We start from the raw sequence: 14,359 nt of genomic DNA on the forward strand, positions 1-14,359 counted from the left end.
GCATGTTTGTTTCTTGCAACAGTGGTTTGTGACATTTAGATTGATTTCATAGTAGGTATGAGGGGTGAGCCGAAATAGCTCAGTTGGGAGAGCGTTAGACTGAAGATCTAAAGGTCCCTGGTTCAATCCCGGGTTTCGGCAAAGCTGTTTGGACTGTGTAAATGCAATTTTTGGTTTGTTAACAAAGACCTATGCTTTATCTGGAAACTGACCTCCCCCTCACAGGCAAGAACAATTACCAGGTCTCAAAAAGGCCAACAAATGGCCTGAAGTGCCAAGACAAGAGAGGCCTGCATTCTTGTATCAATGGTTTTATCTGGAAAAAGCATAAACCTCAAAGGAGAAACTGATTGATCAGTTGCAACACTTCTGTGAGATAAACGTCCATTATAAAAGAAAGGATTCAAACCTCATACAGAGGCCTCTTTCCCCCTCAACTGCTCGGGGGGTTCTACTCTCACATTGTTCCTGCATTCAGCTTTTCTACTTCTACCAGGGTCTGGCCTCCCTCACTGGAGTTTGTTTCTTATTCTTTCTCTTTGTTTCCCTCTATAATTTATTTTTTGTGTCTATTTTGGGTTCTTTTGTTACAATGGAACAATTTTACATATATTAGTTCCATAAAAACAGGCAAGAACAATTACCAGGTCTCAAAAAAGCCAACAAAAACGCCTGAAGTGCCAAGACAAGAGAGGCCTGCATTCTTGTATCAATGGTTTTATCTGGAAAAAGCATAAACCTTTGGGTTCCATAAACAGAAATCTAATTGTGTTCAAAAACATGATTTTTTTTTTTAATGGAGATCAAGGTAATCTCTAATGGCAAATAAAAAACACAAAAGCATCGCCTCCCCGTCGGGGAATCGAACCCCGGTCTCCCGCGTGACAGGCGGGGATACTCACCACTATACTAACGAGGAGCTGGCCCTGCTTCTTTGTTATCATAGGTCTTTAGAACTTCAAGCATGTTTGTTTCTTGCAACAGTGGTTTGTGACATTTAGATTGATTTCATAGTAGGTATGAGGTATGAGCCGAAATAGCTCAGTTGGGAGAGCGTTAGACTGAAGATCTAAAGGTCCCTGGTTCAATCCCGGGTTTCGGCAAAGCTGTTTGGACTGTGTAAATGTAATTTTTGGTTTGTTAACAAAGACCTATGCTTTATCTGGAAACTGACCTCCCCCTCACAGGCAAGAACAATTACCAGGTCTCAAAAAGGCCAACAAATGGCCTGAAGTGCCAAGACAAGAGCGGCCTGCATTCTTGTATCAATGGTTTTATCTGGAAAAAGCATAAACCTCAAAGGAGAAACTGATTGATCAGTTGCAACACTTCTGTGAGATAAACGTCCATTATAAAAGAAAGGATTCAAACCTCATACAGAGGCCTCTTTCCCCCTCAACTGCTCGGGGGGTTCTACTCTCACATTGTTCCTGCATTCAGCTTTTCTACTTCTACCAGGGTCTGGCCTCCCTCACTGGAGTTTGTTTCTTATTCTTTCTCTTTGTTTCCCTCTATAATTTATTTTTTGTGTCTATTTTGGGTTCTTTTGTTACAATGGAACAATTTTACATATATTAGTTCCATAAAAACAGGCAAGAACAATTACCAGGTCTCAAAAAAGCCAACAAAAACGCCTGAAGTGCCAAGACAAGAGAGGCCTGCATTCTTGTATCAATGGTTTTATCTGGAAAAAGCATAAACCTTTGGGTTCCATAAACAGAAATCTAATTGTGTTCAAAAACATGATTTTTTTTTTTAATGGAGATCAAGGTAATCTCTAATGGCAAATAAAAAACACAAAAGCATCGCCTCCCCGTCGGGAAATCGAACCCCGGTCTCCCGCGTGACAGGCGGGGATACTCACCACTATACTAACGAGGAGCTGGCCCTGCTTCTTTGTTATCATAGGTCTTTAGAACTTCAAGCATGTTTGTTTCTTGCAACAGTGGTTTGTGACATTTAGATTGATTTCATAGTAGGTATGAGGTATGAGCCGAAATAGCTCAGTTGGGAGAGCGTTAGACTGAAGATCTAAAGGTCCCTGGTTCAATACCGGGTTTCGGCAAAGCTGTTTGGACTGTGTAAATGTAATTTTTGGTTTGTTAACAAAGACCTATGCTTTATCTGGAAACTGACCTCCCCCTCACAGGCAAGAACAATTACCAGGTCTCAAAAAGGCCAACAAATGGCCTGAAGTGCCAAGACAAGAGCGGCCTGCATTCTTGTATCAATGGTTTTATCTGGAAAAAGCATAAACCTCAAAGGAGAAACTGATTGATCAGTTGCAACACTTCTGTGAGATAAACGTCCATTATAAAAGAAAGGATTCAAACCTCATACAGAGGCCTCTTTCCCCCTCAACTGCTCGGGGGGTTCTACTCTCACATTGTTCCTGCATTCAGCTTTTCTACTTCTACCAGGGTCTGGCCTCCCTCACTGGAGTTTGTTTCTAATTCTTTCTCTTTGTTTCCCTCTATAATTTATTTTTTGTGTCTATTTTGGGTTCTTTTGTTACAATGGAACAATTTTACATATATTAGTTCCATAAAAACAGGCAAGAACAATTACCAGGTCTCAAAAAAGCCAACAAAAACGCCTGAAGTGCCAAGACAAGAGCGGCCTGCATTCTTGTATCAATGGTTTTATCTGGAAAAAGCATAAACCTCAAAGGACAAACTGATTGATCAGTTGCAACACTTCTGTGAGATAAACGTCCATTATAAAAGAAAGGATTCAAACCTCATACAGAGGCCTCTTTCCCCCTCAACTGCTCGGGGGGTTCTACTCTCACATTGTTCCTGCATTCAGCTTTTCTACTTCTACCAGGGTCTGGCCTCCCTCACTGGAGTTTGTTTCTTATTCTTTCTCTTTGTTTCCCTCTATAATTTATTTTTTGTGTCTATTTTGGGTTCTTTTGTTACAATGGAACAATTTTACATATATTAGTTCCATAAAAACAGGCAAGAACAATTACCAGGTCTCAAAAAAGCCAACAAAAACGCCTGAAGTGCCAAGACAAGAGAGGCCTGCATTCTTGTATCAATGGTTTTATCTGGAAAAAGCATAAACCTTTGGGTTCCATAAACAGAAATCTAATTGTGTTCAAAAACATGATTTTTTTTTTAATGGAGATCAAGGTAATCTCTAATGGCAAATAAAAAACACAAAAGCATCGCCTCCCCGTCGGGGAATCGAACCCCGGTCTCCCGCGTGACAGGCGGGGATACTCACCACTATACTAACGAGGAGCTGGCCCTGCTTCTTTGTTATCATAGGTCTTTAGAACTTCAAGCATGTTTGTTTCTTGCAACAGTGGTTTGTGACATTTAGATTGATTTCATAGTAGGTATGAGGGTATGAGCCGAAATAGCTCAGTTGGGAGAGCGTTAGACTGAAGATCTAAAGGTCCCTGGTTCAATCCCGGGTTTCGGCAAAGCTGTTTGGACTGTGTAAATGCAATTTTTGGTTTGTTAACAAAGACCTATGCTTTATCTGGAAACTGACCTCCCCCTCACAGGCAAGAACAATTACCAGGTCTCAAAAAGGCCAACAAATGGCCTGAAGTGCCAAGACAAGAGAGGCCTGCATTCTTGTATCAATGGTTTTATCTGGAAAAAGCATAAACCTCAAAGGAGAAACTGATTGATCAGTTGCAACACTTCTGTGAGATAAACGTCCATTATAAAAGAAAGGATTCAAACCTCATACAGAGGCCTCTTTCCCCCTCAACTGCTCGGGGGGTTCTACTCTCACATTGTTCCTGCATTCAGCTTTTCTACTTCTACCAGGGTCTGGCCTCCCTCACTGGAGTTTGTTTCTTATTCTTTCTCTTTGTTTCCCTCTATAATTTATTTTTTGTGTCTATTTTGGGTTCTTTTGTTATAATGGAACCATTTTACATATTTTAGTTCCATAAAAAGAATTCTTATTGTGTTTATGAACTAGAACCTGTTCAATCATTTAAAATCTATTGTGCCATGACTGTTAATGTCCATCTAACATCAGATAAGTTCAAAAAACAAGTTCAAACCTCATTCAGAGGGCTCCGTCCGGGTACTACTCTCACATTGTTCATTCATTTGTCTTTTCTTATTGTTCCAGGCTCTGTCCTTCCTCACTGGAGTTTGATTCTTATTGTTTCTCTTTGTTTCCCTCTAGAATGTCTGTTTCTTGCAACAGTGGTTTGTGACATTTAGATTGATTTCATAGTCAATTGAGATGTGAACTAAAGTCAATTGTGCCTTACTAAATTATATTTCTTCACTGAATTTATTAAGCCAAATCCTCATTTAATAAGCAATCCACTTATTTAGCACACAATATCAGATAATATCTTCTGTTTAGGCATGAGCAAAAACCCAACTGTGGAAGGCAGGCCCTTGTACATGAATAAACACCTAGTGCCAAGTGAAAGGGCTACAAGGTATGAGCCGAAATAGCTCAGTTGGGAGAGCGTTAGACTGAAGATCTAAAGATCCCTGGTTCAATCCCGGGTTTCGGCAAAGCTCTTTGGACTGTGTACATGCAATTTTTGGTTTGTTAAAGACCTACGCTTTATCTGGAAATTGACCTCCTCCTCACAGGCAAGAACAATTACCAGGTCTCAAAAAAGCCAACAAATGGCCTGAAGTGCCAAGACAAGAGAGGCCTGCATTCTTGTATCAATGGTTTTATCTGGAAAAAGCATAAACCTTTGGGTTCCATAAACAGAAATCTAATTGTGTTCAAAAACATGATTTTTTTTTTTAATGGAGATCAAGGTAATCTCTAATGGCAAATAAAAAACACAAGAGCATCGCCTCCCCGTCGGGGAATCGAACCCCGGTCTCCCGCGTGACAGGCGGGGATACTCACCACTATACTAACGAGGAGCTGGCCCTGCTTCTTTGTTATCATAGGTCTTTAGAACTTCAAGCATGTTTGTTTCTTGCAACAGTGGTTTGTGACATTTAGATTGATTTCATAGTAGGTATGAGGTATGAGCCGAAATAGCTCAGTTGGGAGAGCGTTAGACTGAAGCTGTTTGGACTGTGTAAATGCATTTTTTGGTTTGTTAACAAAGACCTATGCTTTATCTGGAAACTGACCTCCCCCTCACAGGCAAGAACAATTACCTAGGTCTCAAAAAGGCCAACAAATGGCCTGAAGTGCCAAGGCAAGAGAGGCCTGCATTCTTGTATCAATGGTTTTATCTGGAAAAAGCATAAACCTCAAAGGAGAAACTGATTGATCAGTTGCAACACTTCTGTGAGATAAACGTCCATTATAAAAGAAAGGATTCAAACCTCATACAGAGGCATCTTTCCCCCTCAACTGCTCGGGGGGTTCTACTCTCACATTGTTCCTGCATTCAGCTTTTCTACTTCTACCAGGGTCTGGCCTCCCTCACTGGAGTTTGTTTCTTATTCTTTCTCTTTGTTTCCCTCTATAATTTATTTTTTGTGTCTATTTTGGGTTCTTTTGTTACAATGGAACAATTTTACATATATTAGTTCCATAAAAACCGGCAAGAACAATTACCAGGTCTCAAAAAAGCCAAAAAATGGCCTGAAGTGCCAAGACAAGAGAGGCCTGCATTCTTGTATCAATGGTTTTATCTGGAAAAAGCATAAACCTTTGGGTTCCATAAACAGAAATCTAATTGTGTTCAAAAACATTATTTTTTTTTTAATGGAGATCAAGGTAATCTCTAATGGCAAATAAAAAACACAAGAGCATCGCCTCCCCGTCGGGGAATCGAACCCCGGTCTCCCGCGTGACAGGCGGGGATACTCACCACTATACTAACGAGGAGCTGGCCCTGCTTCTTTGTTATCATAGGTCTTTAGAACTTCAAGCATGTTTGTTTCTTGCAACAGTGGTTTGTGACATTTAGATTGATTTCATAGTAGGTATGAGGTATGAGCCGAAATAGCTCAGTTGGGAGTGCGTTAGACTGAAGCTGTTTGGACTGTGTAAATGCATTTTTTGGTTTGTTAACAAAGACCTATGCTTTATCTGGAAACTGACCTCCCCCTCACAGGCAAGAACAATTACCAGGTCTCAAAAAGGCCAACAAATGGCCTAAAGTGCCAAGACAAGAGAGGCCTGCATTCTTGTATCAATGGTTTTATCTGGAAAAAGCATAAACCTCAAAGGAGAAACTGATTGATCAGTTGCAACACTTCTGTGAGATAAACGTCCATTATAAAAGAAAGGATTCAAACCTCATACAGAGGCCTCTTTCCCCCTCAACTGCTCGGGGGGTTCTACTCTCACATTGTTCCTGCATTCAGCTTTTCTACTTCTACCAGGGTCTGGCCTCCCTCACTGGAGTTTGTTTCTTATTCTTTCTCTTTGTTTCCCTCTATAATTTATTTTTTGTGTCTATTTTGGGTTCTTTTGTTACAATGGAACAATTTTACATATATTAGTTCCATAAAAACAGGCAAGAACAATTACCAGGTCTCAAAAAAGCCAACAAAAACGCCTGAAGTGCCAAGACAAGAGAGGCCTGCATTCTTGTATCAATGGTTTTATCTGGAAAAAGCATAAACCTTTGGGTTCCATAAACAGAAATCTAATTGTGTTCAAAAACATGAATTTTTTTTTTAATGGAGATCAAGGTAATCTCTAATGGCAAATAAAAAACACAAAAGCATCGCCTCCCCGTCGGGGAATCGAACCCCGGTCTCCCGCGTGACAGGCGGGGATACTCACCACTATACTAACGAGGAGCTGGCCCTGCTTCCTTGTTATCATAGGTCTTTAGAACTTCAAGCATGTTTGTTTCTTGCAACAGTGGTTTGTGACATTTAGATTGATTTCATAGTAGGTATGAGGGGTGAGCCGAAATAGCTCAGTTGGGAGAGCGTTAGACTGAAGATCTAAAGGTCCCTGGTTCAATCCCGGGTTTCGGCAAAGCTGTTTGGACTGTGTAAATGCAATTTTTGGTTTGTTAACAAAGACCTATGCTTTATCTGGAAACTGACCTCCCCCTCACAGGCAAGAACAATTACCAGGTCTCAAAAAGGCCAACAAATGGCCTGAAGTGCCAAGGCAAGAGAGGCCTGCATTCTTGTATCAATGGTTTTATCTGGAAAAAGCATAAACCTCAAAGGAGAAACTGATTGATCAGTTGCAACACTTCTGTGAGATAAACGTCCATTATAAAAGAAAGGATTCAAACCTCATACAGAGGCCTCTTTCCCCCTCAACTGCTCGGGGGGTTCTACTCTCACATTGTTCCTGCATTCAGCTTTTCTACTTCTACCAGGGTCTGGCCTCCCTCACTGGAGTTTGTTTCTTATTCTTTCTCTTTGTTTCCCTCTATAATTTATTTTTTGTGTCTATTTTGGGTTCTTTTGTTACAATGGAACAATTTTACATATATTAGTTCCATAAAAACAGGCAAGAACAATTACCAGGTCTCAAAAAAGCCAACAAAAACGCCTGAAGTGCCAAGACAAGAGAGGCCTGCATTCTTGTATCAATGGTTTTATCTGGAAAAAGCATAAACCTTTGGGTTCCATAAACAGAAATCTAATTGTGTTCAAAAACATGATTTTTTTTTTTAATGGAGATCAAGGTAATCTCTAATGGCAAATAAAAAACACAAAAGCATCGCCTCCCCGTCGGGGAATCGAACCCCGGTCTCCCGCGTGACAGGCGGGGATACTCACCACTATACTAACGAGGAGCTGGCCCTGCTTCTTTGTTATCATAGGTCTTTAGAACTTCAAGCATGTTTGTTTCTTGCAACAGTGGTTTGTGACATTTAGATTGATTTCATAGTAGGTCTGAGGTATGAGCCGAAATAGCTCAGTTGGGAGGGCGTTAGACTGAAGATCTAAAGGTCCCTGGTTCAATCCCGGGTTTCGGCAAAGCTGTTTGGACTGTGTAAATGCAATTTTTGGTTTGTTAACAAAGACCTATGCTTTATCTGGAAACTGACCTCCCCCTCACAGGCAAGAACAATTACCAGGTCTCAAAAAGGCCAACAAATGGCCTGAAGTGCCAAGACAAGAGAGGCCTGCATTCTTGTATCAATGGTTTTATCTGGAAAAAGCATAAACCTCAAAGGAGAAACTGATTGATCAGTTGCAACACTTCTGTGAGATAAACATCCATTATAAAAGAAAGGATTCAAACCTCATTCAGAGGCCTCTTTCCCCCTCAACTGCTCGGGGGGTTCTACTCTCACATTGTTCCTGCATTCAGCTTTTCTACTTCTACCAGGGTCTGGCCTCCCTCACTGGAGTATGTTTCTTATTCTTTCTCTTTGTTTCTCTCTATAATTTATTTTTGGTGTCTATTTTGGGTTCTTTTGTTACAATGGAACCATTTTACATATATTAGTTCTATAAAAAGAATTCTTATTGTGTTTATGAACTAGAACCTGTTCAATCATTTATAATCTATTGTGCCATGACTGTTAATGTCCATCGAACATCAGATAATTTCAAAAAACAAGTTCAAACCTCATTCAGAGGGCTCTCACATTGTTCATTCATTCATCTTTTCTTATTGTTCCAGGCTCTGTCCTTCCTCACTGGAGTTTGATTCTTATTCTTTCTCTTTGTTTCCCTCTAGAATTTTTCTTACAATGGAACAATTGTAAATCTTTGGGTTCCATAAACAGAAATCTAATTGTGTTCAAAAACAAGATTTTTTTTTATAATGGAGATCAAGGTAATCTCTAATGGCAAATGAAAAACACAAGAGCATCGCCTCGCTGTCAGAGAATCGAACCCCGGTCTCCCGCGTGACAGGTGGGGATACTCACCACTATACTAACGAGAAGCTGGCCCTGCTTCTTTGTTATCATAGGTCTTTAGAACTTCAAGCATGTTTGTTTCTTGCAACAGTGGTTTGTGACATTTAGATTGATTTCATAGTAGGTATGAGGTATGAGCCGAAATAGCTCAGTTGGGAGAGCGTTAGACTGAAGATCTAAAGGTCCCTGGTTCAATCCCGGGTTTCGGCAAAGCTGTTTGGACTGTGTAAATGCAATTTTTGGTTTGTTAACAAAGACCTATGCTTTATCTGGAAACTGACCTCCCCCTCACAGGCAAGAACAATTACCAGGTCTCAAAAAGGCCAACAAATGGCCTGAAATGCCAAGACAAGAGAGGCCTGCATTCTTGTATCAATGGTTTTATCTGGAAAAAGCATAAACCTCAAAGGAGAAACTGATTGATCAGTTGCAACACTTCTGTGAGATAAACGTCCATTATAAAAGAAAGGATTCAAACCTCATACAGAGGCCTCTTTCCCCCTCAACTGCTCGGGGGGTTCTACTCTCACATTGTTCCTGCATTCAGCTTTTCTACTTCTACCAGGGTCTGGCCTCCCTCACTGGAGTTTGTTTCTTATTCTTTCTCTTTGTTTCCCTCTATAATTTATTTTTTGTGTCTATTTTGGGTTCTTTTGTTACAATGGAACAATTTTACATATATTAGTTCCATAAAAACAGGCAAGAACAATTACCAGGTCTCAAAAAAGACAACAAAAACGCCTGAAGTGCCAAGACAAGAGAGGCCTGCATTCTTGTATCAATGGTTTTATCTGGAAAAAGCATAAACCTTTGGGTTCCATAAACAGAAATCTAATTGTGTTCAAAAACATGATTTTTTTTTTTAATGGAGATCAAGGTAATCTCTAATGGCAAATAAAAAACACAAAAGCATCGCCTCCCCGTCGGGGAATCGAACCCCGGTCTCCCGCGTGACAGGCGGGGATACTCACCACTATACTAACGAGGAGCTGGCCCTGCTTCTTTGTTATCATAGGTCTTTAGAACTTCAAGCATGTTTGTTTCTTGCAACAGTGGTTTGTGACATTTAGATTGATTTCATAGTAGGTATGAGGTATGAGCCGAAATAGCTCAGTTGGGAGAGCGTTAGACTGAAGATCTAAAGGTCCCTGGTTCAATCCCGGGTTTCGGCAAAGCTGTTTGGACTGTGTAAATGTAATTTTTGGTTTGTTAACAAAGACCTATGCTTTATCTGGAAACTGACCTCCCCCTCACAGGCAAGAACAATTACCAGGTCTCAAAAAGGCCAACAAATGGCCTGAAGTGCCAAGACAAGAGCGGCCTGCATTCTTGTATCAATGGTTTTATCTGGAAAAAGCATAAACCTCAAAGGAGAAACTGATTGATCAGTTGCAACACTTCTGTGAGATAAACGTCCATTATAAAAGAAAGGATTCAAACCTCATGCAGAGGCCTCTTTCCCCCTCAACTGCTCGGGGGGTTCTACTCTCACATTGTTCCTGCATTCAGCTTTTCTACTTCTACCAGGGTCTGGCCTCCCTCACTGGAGTTTGTTTCTTATTCTTTCTCTTTGTTTCCCTCTATAATTTATTTTTTGTGTCTATTTTGGGTTCTTTTGTTACAATGGAACAATTTTACATATATTAGTTCCATAAAAACAGTCAAGAACAATTACCAGGTCTCAAAAAAGCCAACAAAAACGCCTGAAGTGCCAAGACAAGAGAGGCCTGCATTCTTGTATCAATGGTTTTATCTGGAAAAAGCATAAACCTTTGGGTTCCATAAACAGAAATCTAATTGTGTTCAAAAACATGATTTTTTTTTTTTATGGAGATCAAGGTAATCTCTAATGGCAAATAAAAAACACAAAAGCATCGCCTCCCCGTCGGGGAATCGAACCCCGGTCTCCCGCGTGACAGGCGGGGATACTCACCACTATACTAACGAGGAGCTGGCCCTGCTTCTTTGTTATCATAGGTCTTTAGAACTTCAAGCATGTTTGTTTCTTGCAACAGTGGTTTGTGACATTTAGATTGATTTCATAGTAGGTATGAGGGGTGAGCCGAAATAGCTCAGTTGGGAGAGCGTTAGACTGAAGATCTAAAGGTCCCTGGTTCAATCCCGGGTTTCGGCAAAGCTGTTTGGACTGTGTAAATGCAATTTTTGGTTTGTTAACAAAGACCTATGCTTTATCTGGAAACTGACCTCCCCCTCACAGGCAAGAACAATTACCAGGTCTCAAAAAGGCCAACAAATGGCCTGAAGTGCCAAGGCAAGAGAGGCCTGCATTCTTGTATCAATGGTTTTATCTGGAAAAAGCATAAACCTCAAAGGAGAAACTGATTGATCAGTTGCAACACTTCTGTGAGATAAACGTCCATTATAAAAGAAAGGATTCAAACCTCATACAGAGGCATCTTTCCCCCTCAACTGCTCGGGGGGTTCTACTCTCACATTGTTCCTGCATTCAGCTTTTCTACTTCTACCAGGGTCTGGCCTCCCTCACTGGAGTTTGTTTCTTATTCTTTCTCTTTGTTTCCCTCTATAATTTATTTTTTGTGTCTATTTTGGGTTCTTTTGTTATAATGGAACCATTTTACATATATTAGTTCCATAAAAAGAATTCTTATTGTGTTTATGAACTAGAACCTGTTCAATCATTTAAAATCTATTGTGCCATGACTGTTAATGTCCATCTAACATCAGATAAGTTCAAAAAACAAGTTCAAACCTCATTCAGAGGGCTCCGTCCGGGTACTACTCTCACATTGTTCATTCATTTGTCTTTTCTTATTGTTCCAGGCTCTGTCCTTCCTCACTGGAGTTTGATTCTTATTGTTTCTCTTTGTTTCCCTCTAGAATGTCTGTTTCTTGCAACAGTGGTTTGTGACATTTAGATTGATTTCATATTCAATTGAGATGTGAACTAAAGTCAATTGTGCCTTACTAAATTATATTTCTTCACTGAATTTATTAAGCCAAATCCTCATTTAATAAGCAATCCACTTATTTAGCACACAATATCAGATAATATCTTCTGTTTAGGCATGAGCAAAAACCCAACTGTGGAAGGCAGGCCCTTGTACATGAATAAACACCTAGTGCCAAGTGAAAGGGCTACAAGGTATGAGCCGAAATAGCTCAGTTGGGAGAGCGTTAGACTGAAGATCTAAAGGTCCCTGGTTCAATCCCGGGTTTCGGCAAAGCTCTTTGGACTGTGTACATGCAATTTTTGGTTTGTTAAAGACCTACGCTTTATCTGGAAATTGACCTCCTCCTCACAGGCAAGAACAATTACCAGGTCTCAAAAAAGCCAACAAATGGCCTGAAGTGCCAAGACAAGAGAGGCCTGCATTCTTGTATCAATGGTTTTATCTGGAAAAAGCATAAACCTTTGGGTTCCATAAACAGAAATCTAATTGTGTTCAAAAACATGATTTTTTTTTTTAATGGAGATCAAGGTAATCTCTAATGGCAAATAAAAAACACAAGAGCATCGCCTCCCCGTCGGGGAATCGAACCCCGGTCTCCCGCGTGACAGGCGGGGATACTCACCACTATACTAACGAGGAGCTGGCCCTGCTTCTTTGTTATCATAGGTCTTTAGAACTTCAAGCATGTTTGTTTCTTGCAACAGTGGTTTGTGACATTTAGATTGATTTCATAGTAGGTATGAGGTATGAGCCGAAATAGCTCAGTTGGGAGAGCGTTAGACTGAAGATCTAAAGGTCCCTGGTTCAATCCCGGGTTTCGGCAAAGCTGTTTGGACTGTGTAAATGCAATTTTTGGTTTGTTAACAAAGACCTATGCTTTATCTGGAAACTGACCTCCCCCTCACAGGCAAGAACAATTACCAGGTCTCAAAAAGGCCAACAAATGGCCTGAAGTGCCAAGGCAAGAGAGGCCTGCATTCTTGTATCAATGGTTTTATCTGGAAAAAGCATAAACCTCAAAGGAGAAACTGATTGATCAGTTGCAACACTTCTGTGAGATAAACGTCCATTATAAAAGAAAGGATTCAAACCTCATACAGAGGCATCTTTCCCCCTCAACTGCTCGGGGGGTTCTACTCTCACATTGTTCCTGCATTCAGCTTTTCTACTTCTACCAGGGTCTGGCCTCCCTCACTGGAGTTTGTTTCTTATTCTTTCTCTTTGTTTCCCTCTATAATTTATTTTTTGTGTCTATTTTGGGTTCTTTTGTTACAATGGAACAATTTTACATATATTAGTTCCATAAAAACAGGCAAGAACAATTACCAGGTCTCAAAAAAGCCAACAAAAACGCCTGAAGTGCCAAGACAAGAGAGGCCTGCATTCTTGTATCAATGGTTTTATCTGGAAAAAGCATAAACCTTTGGGTTCCATAAACAGAAATCTAATTGTGTTCAAAAACATGATTTTTTTTTTTAATGGAGATCAAGGTAATCTCTAATGGCAAATAAAAAACACAAAAGCATCGCCTCCCCGTCGGGGAATCGAACCCCGGTCTCCCGCGTGACAGGCGGGGATACTCACCACTATACTAACGAGGAGCTGGCCCTGCTTCTTTGTTATCATAGGTCTTTAGAACTTCAAGCATGTTTGTTTCTTGCAACAGTGGTTTGTGACATTTAGATTGATTTCATAGTAGGTATGAGGTATGAGCCGAAATAGCTCAGTTGGGAGAGCGTTAGACTGAAGATCTAAAGGTCCCTGGTTCAATCCCGGGTTTCGGCAAAGCTGTTTGGACTGTGTAAATGCAATTTTTGGTTTGTTAACAAAGACCTATGCTTTATCTGGAAACTGACCTCCCCCTCACAGGCAAGAACAATTACCAGGTCTCAAAAAGGCCAACAAATGGCCTGAAGTGCCAAGACAAGAGAGGCCTGCATTCTTGTATCAATGGTTTTATCTGGAAAAAGCATAAACCTCAAAGGAGAAACTGATTGATCAGTTGCAACACTTCTGTGAGATAAACGTCCATTATAAAAGAAAGGATTCAAACCTCATACAGAGGCCTCTTTCCCCCTCAACTGCTCGGGGGGTTCTACTCTCACATTGTTCCTGCATTCAGCTTTTCTACTTCTACCAGGGTCTGGCCTCCCTCACTGGAGTTTGTTTCTTATTCTTTCTCTTTGTTTCCCTCTATAATTTATTTTTTGTGTCTATTTTGGGTTCTTTTGTTACAATGGAACAATTTTACATATATTAGTTCCATAAAAACAGGCAAGAACAATTACCAGGTCTCAAAAAAGCCAACAAAAACGCCTGAAGTGCCAAGACAAGAGAGGCCTGCATTCTTGTATCAATGGTTTTATCTGGAAAAAGCATAAACCTTTGGGTTCCATAAACAGAAATCTAATTGTGTTCAAAAACATGATTTTTTTTTTTAATGGAGATCAAGGTAATCTCTAATGGCAAATAAAAAACACAAAAGCATCGCCTCCCCGTCGGGGAATCGAACCCCGGTCTCCCGCGTGACAGGCGGGGATACTCACCACTATACTAACGAGGAGCTGGCCCTGCTTCTTTGTTATCATAGGTCTTTAGAACTTCAAGCATGTTTGTTTCTTGCAACAGTGGTTTGTGACATTTAGATTGATTTCATAGTAGGTATGAGGTA

General features: G+C 40.4%; 21 non-coding genes across 21 annotated transcripts; 10 read left to right on the forward strand and 11 right to left on the reverse strand.

The window, feature by feature from the left end:
• The first annotated feature begins 68 nt into the window (after positions 1–68).
• trnaf-gaa (transfer RNA phenylalanine (anticodon GAA)) lies at positions 69–141 on the forward strand. Its single transcript has one exon. It is a non-coding gene; the product is annotated as a tRNA-Phe (tRNA).
• A 706-nt stretch (positions 142–847) lies between these two features.
• Positions 848–919, reverse strand: trnad-guc (transfer RNA aspartic acid (anticodon GUC)). Its single transcript has one exon. It is a non-coding gene; the product is annotated as a tRNA-Asp (tRNA).
• A 111-nt stretch (positions 920–1,030) lies between these two features.
• On the forward strand, positions 1,031–1,103 carry trnaf-gaa (transfer RNA phenylalanine (anticodon GAA)). The gene has a single exon. It is a non-coding gene; the product is annotated as a tRNA-Phe (tRNA).
• Positions 1,104–3,176: 2,073 nt separating this feature from the next.
• On the reverse strand, positions 3,177–3,248 carry trnad-guc (transfer RNA aspartic acid (anticodon GUC)). The gene has a single exon. It is a non-coding gene; the product is annotated as a tRNA-Asp (tRNA).
• Positions 3,249–3,360: 112 nt separating this feature from the next.
• Positions 3,361–3,433, forward strand: trnaf-gaa (transfer RNA phenylalanine (anticodon GAA)). The gene has a single exon. It is a non-coding gene; the product is annotated as a tRNA-Phe (tRNA).
• A 1,366-nt stretch (positions 3,434–4,799) lies between these two features.
• Positions 4,800–4,871, reverse strand: trnad-guc (transfer RNA aspartic acid (anticodon GUC)). The gene has a single exon. It is a non-coding gene; the product is annotated as a tRNA-Asp (tRNA).
• Positions 4,872–5,721: 850 nt separating this feature from the next.
• trnad-guc (transfer RNA aspartic acid (anticodon GUC)) lies at positions 5,722–5,793 on the reverse strand. The gene has a single exon. It is a non-coding gene; the product is annotated as a tRNA-Asp (tRNA).
• Positions 5,794–6,644: 851 nt separating this feature from the next.
• On the reverse strand, positions 6,645–6,716 carry trnad-guc (transfer RNA aspartic acid (anticodon GUC)). The gene has a single exon. It is a non-coding gene; the product is annotated as a tRNA-Asp (tRNA).
• Positions 6,717–6,827: 111 nt separating this feature from the next.
• trnaf-gaa (transfer RNA phenylalanine (anticodon GAA)) lies at positions 6,828–6,900 on the forward strand. Its single transcript has one exon. It is a non-coding gene; the product is annotated as a tRNA-Phe (tRNA).
• A 706-nt stretch (positions 6,901–7,606) lies between these two features.
• Positions 7,607–7,678, reverse strand: trnad-guc (transfer RNA aspartic acid (anticodon GUC)). The gene has a single exon. It is a non-coding gene; the product is annotated as a tRNA-Asp (tRNA).
• A 1,214-nt stretch (positions 7,679–8,892) lies between these two features.
• Positions 8,893–8,965, forward strand: trnaf-gaa (transfer RNA phenylalanine (anticodon GAA)). Its single transcript has one exon. It is a non-coding gene; the product is annotated as a tRNA-Phe (tRNA).
• Positions 8,966–9,671: 706 nt separating this feature from the next.
• trnad-guc (transfer RNA aspartic acid (anticodon GUC)) lies at positions 9,672–9,743 on the reverse strand. Its single transcript has one exon. It is a non-coding gene; the product is annotated as a tRNA-Asp (tRNA).
• A 111-nt stretch (positions 9,744–9,854) lies between these two features.
• On the forward strand, positions 9,855–9,927 carry trnaf-gaa (transfer RNA phenylalanine (anticodon GAA)). The gene has a single exon. It is a non-coding gene; the product is annotated as a tRNA-Phe (tRNA).
• A 706-nt stretch (positions 9,928–10,633) lies between these two features.
• Positions 10,634–10,705, reverse strand: trnad-guc (transfer RNA aspartic acid (anticodon GUC)). Its single transcript has one exon. It is a non-coding gene; the product is annotated as a tRNA-Asp (tRNA).
• Positions 10,706–10,816: 111 nt separating this feature from the next.
• On the forward strand, positions 10,817–10,889 carry trnaf-gaa (transfer RNA phenylalanine (anticodon GAA)). The gene has a single exon. It is a non-coding gene; the product is annotated as a tRNA-Phe (tRNA).
• A 996-nt stretch (positions 10,890–11,885) lies between these two features.
• Positions 11,886–11,958, forward strand: trnaf-gaa (transfer RNA phenylalanine (anticodon GAA)). The gene has a single exon. It is a non-coding gene; the product is annotated as a tRNA-Phe (tRNA).
• Positions 11,959–12,255: 297 nt separating this feature from the next.
• On the reverse strand, positions 12,256–12,327 carry trnad-guc (transfer RNA aspartic acid (anticodon GUC)). The gene has a single exon. It is a non-coding gene; the product is annotated as a tRNA-Asp (tRNA).
• Positions 12,328–12,438: 111 nt separating this feature from the next.
• trnaf-gaa (transfer RNA phenylalanine (anticodon GAA)) lies at positions 12,439–12,511 on the forward strand. Its single transcript has one exon. It is a non-coding gene; the product is annotated as a tRNA-Phe (tRNA).
• Positions 12,512–13,217: 706 nt separating this feature from the next.
• On the reverse strand, positions 13,218–13,289 carry trnad-guc (transfer RNA aspartic acid (anticodon GUC)). The gene has a single exon. It is a non-coding gene; the product is annotated as a tRNA-Asp (tRNA).
• A 111-nt stretch (positions 13,290–13,400) lies between these two features.
• trnaf-gaa (transfer RNA phenylalanine (anticodon GAA)) lies at positions 13,401–13,473 on the forward strand. Its single transcript has one exon. It is a non-coding gene; the product is annotated as a tRNA-Phe (tRNA).
• A 706-nt stretch (positions 13,474–14,179) lies between these two features.
• Positions 14,180–14,251, reverse strand: trnad-guc (transfer RNA aspartic acid (anticodon GUC)). Its single transcript has one exon. It is a non-coding gene; the product is annotated as a tRNA-Asp (tRNA).
• Between the last annotated feature and the right edge of the window lie 108 nt (positions 14,252–14,359).

Source organism: Denticeps clupeoides, unplaced genomic scaffold (assembly GCF_900700375.1).
Source record: "Denticeps clupeoides unplaced genomic scaffold, fDenClu1.1, whole genome shotgun sequence".
Classification (NCBI taxonomy): Eukaryota; Metazoa; Chordata; class Actinopteri; order Clupeiformes; family Denticipitidae; genus Denticeps; species Denticeps clupeoides.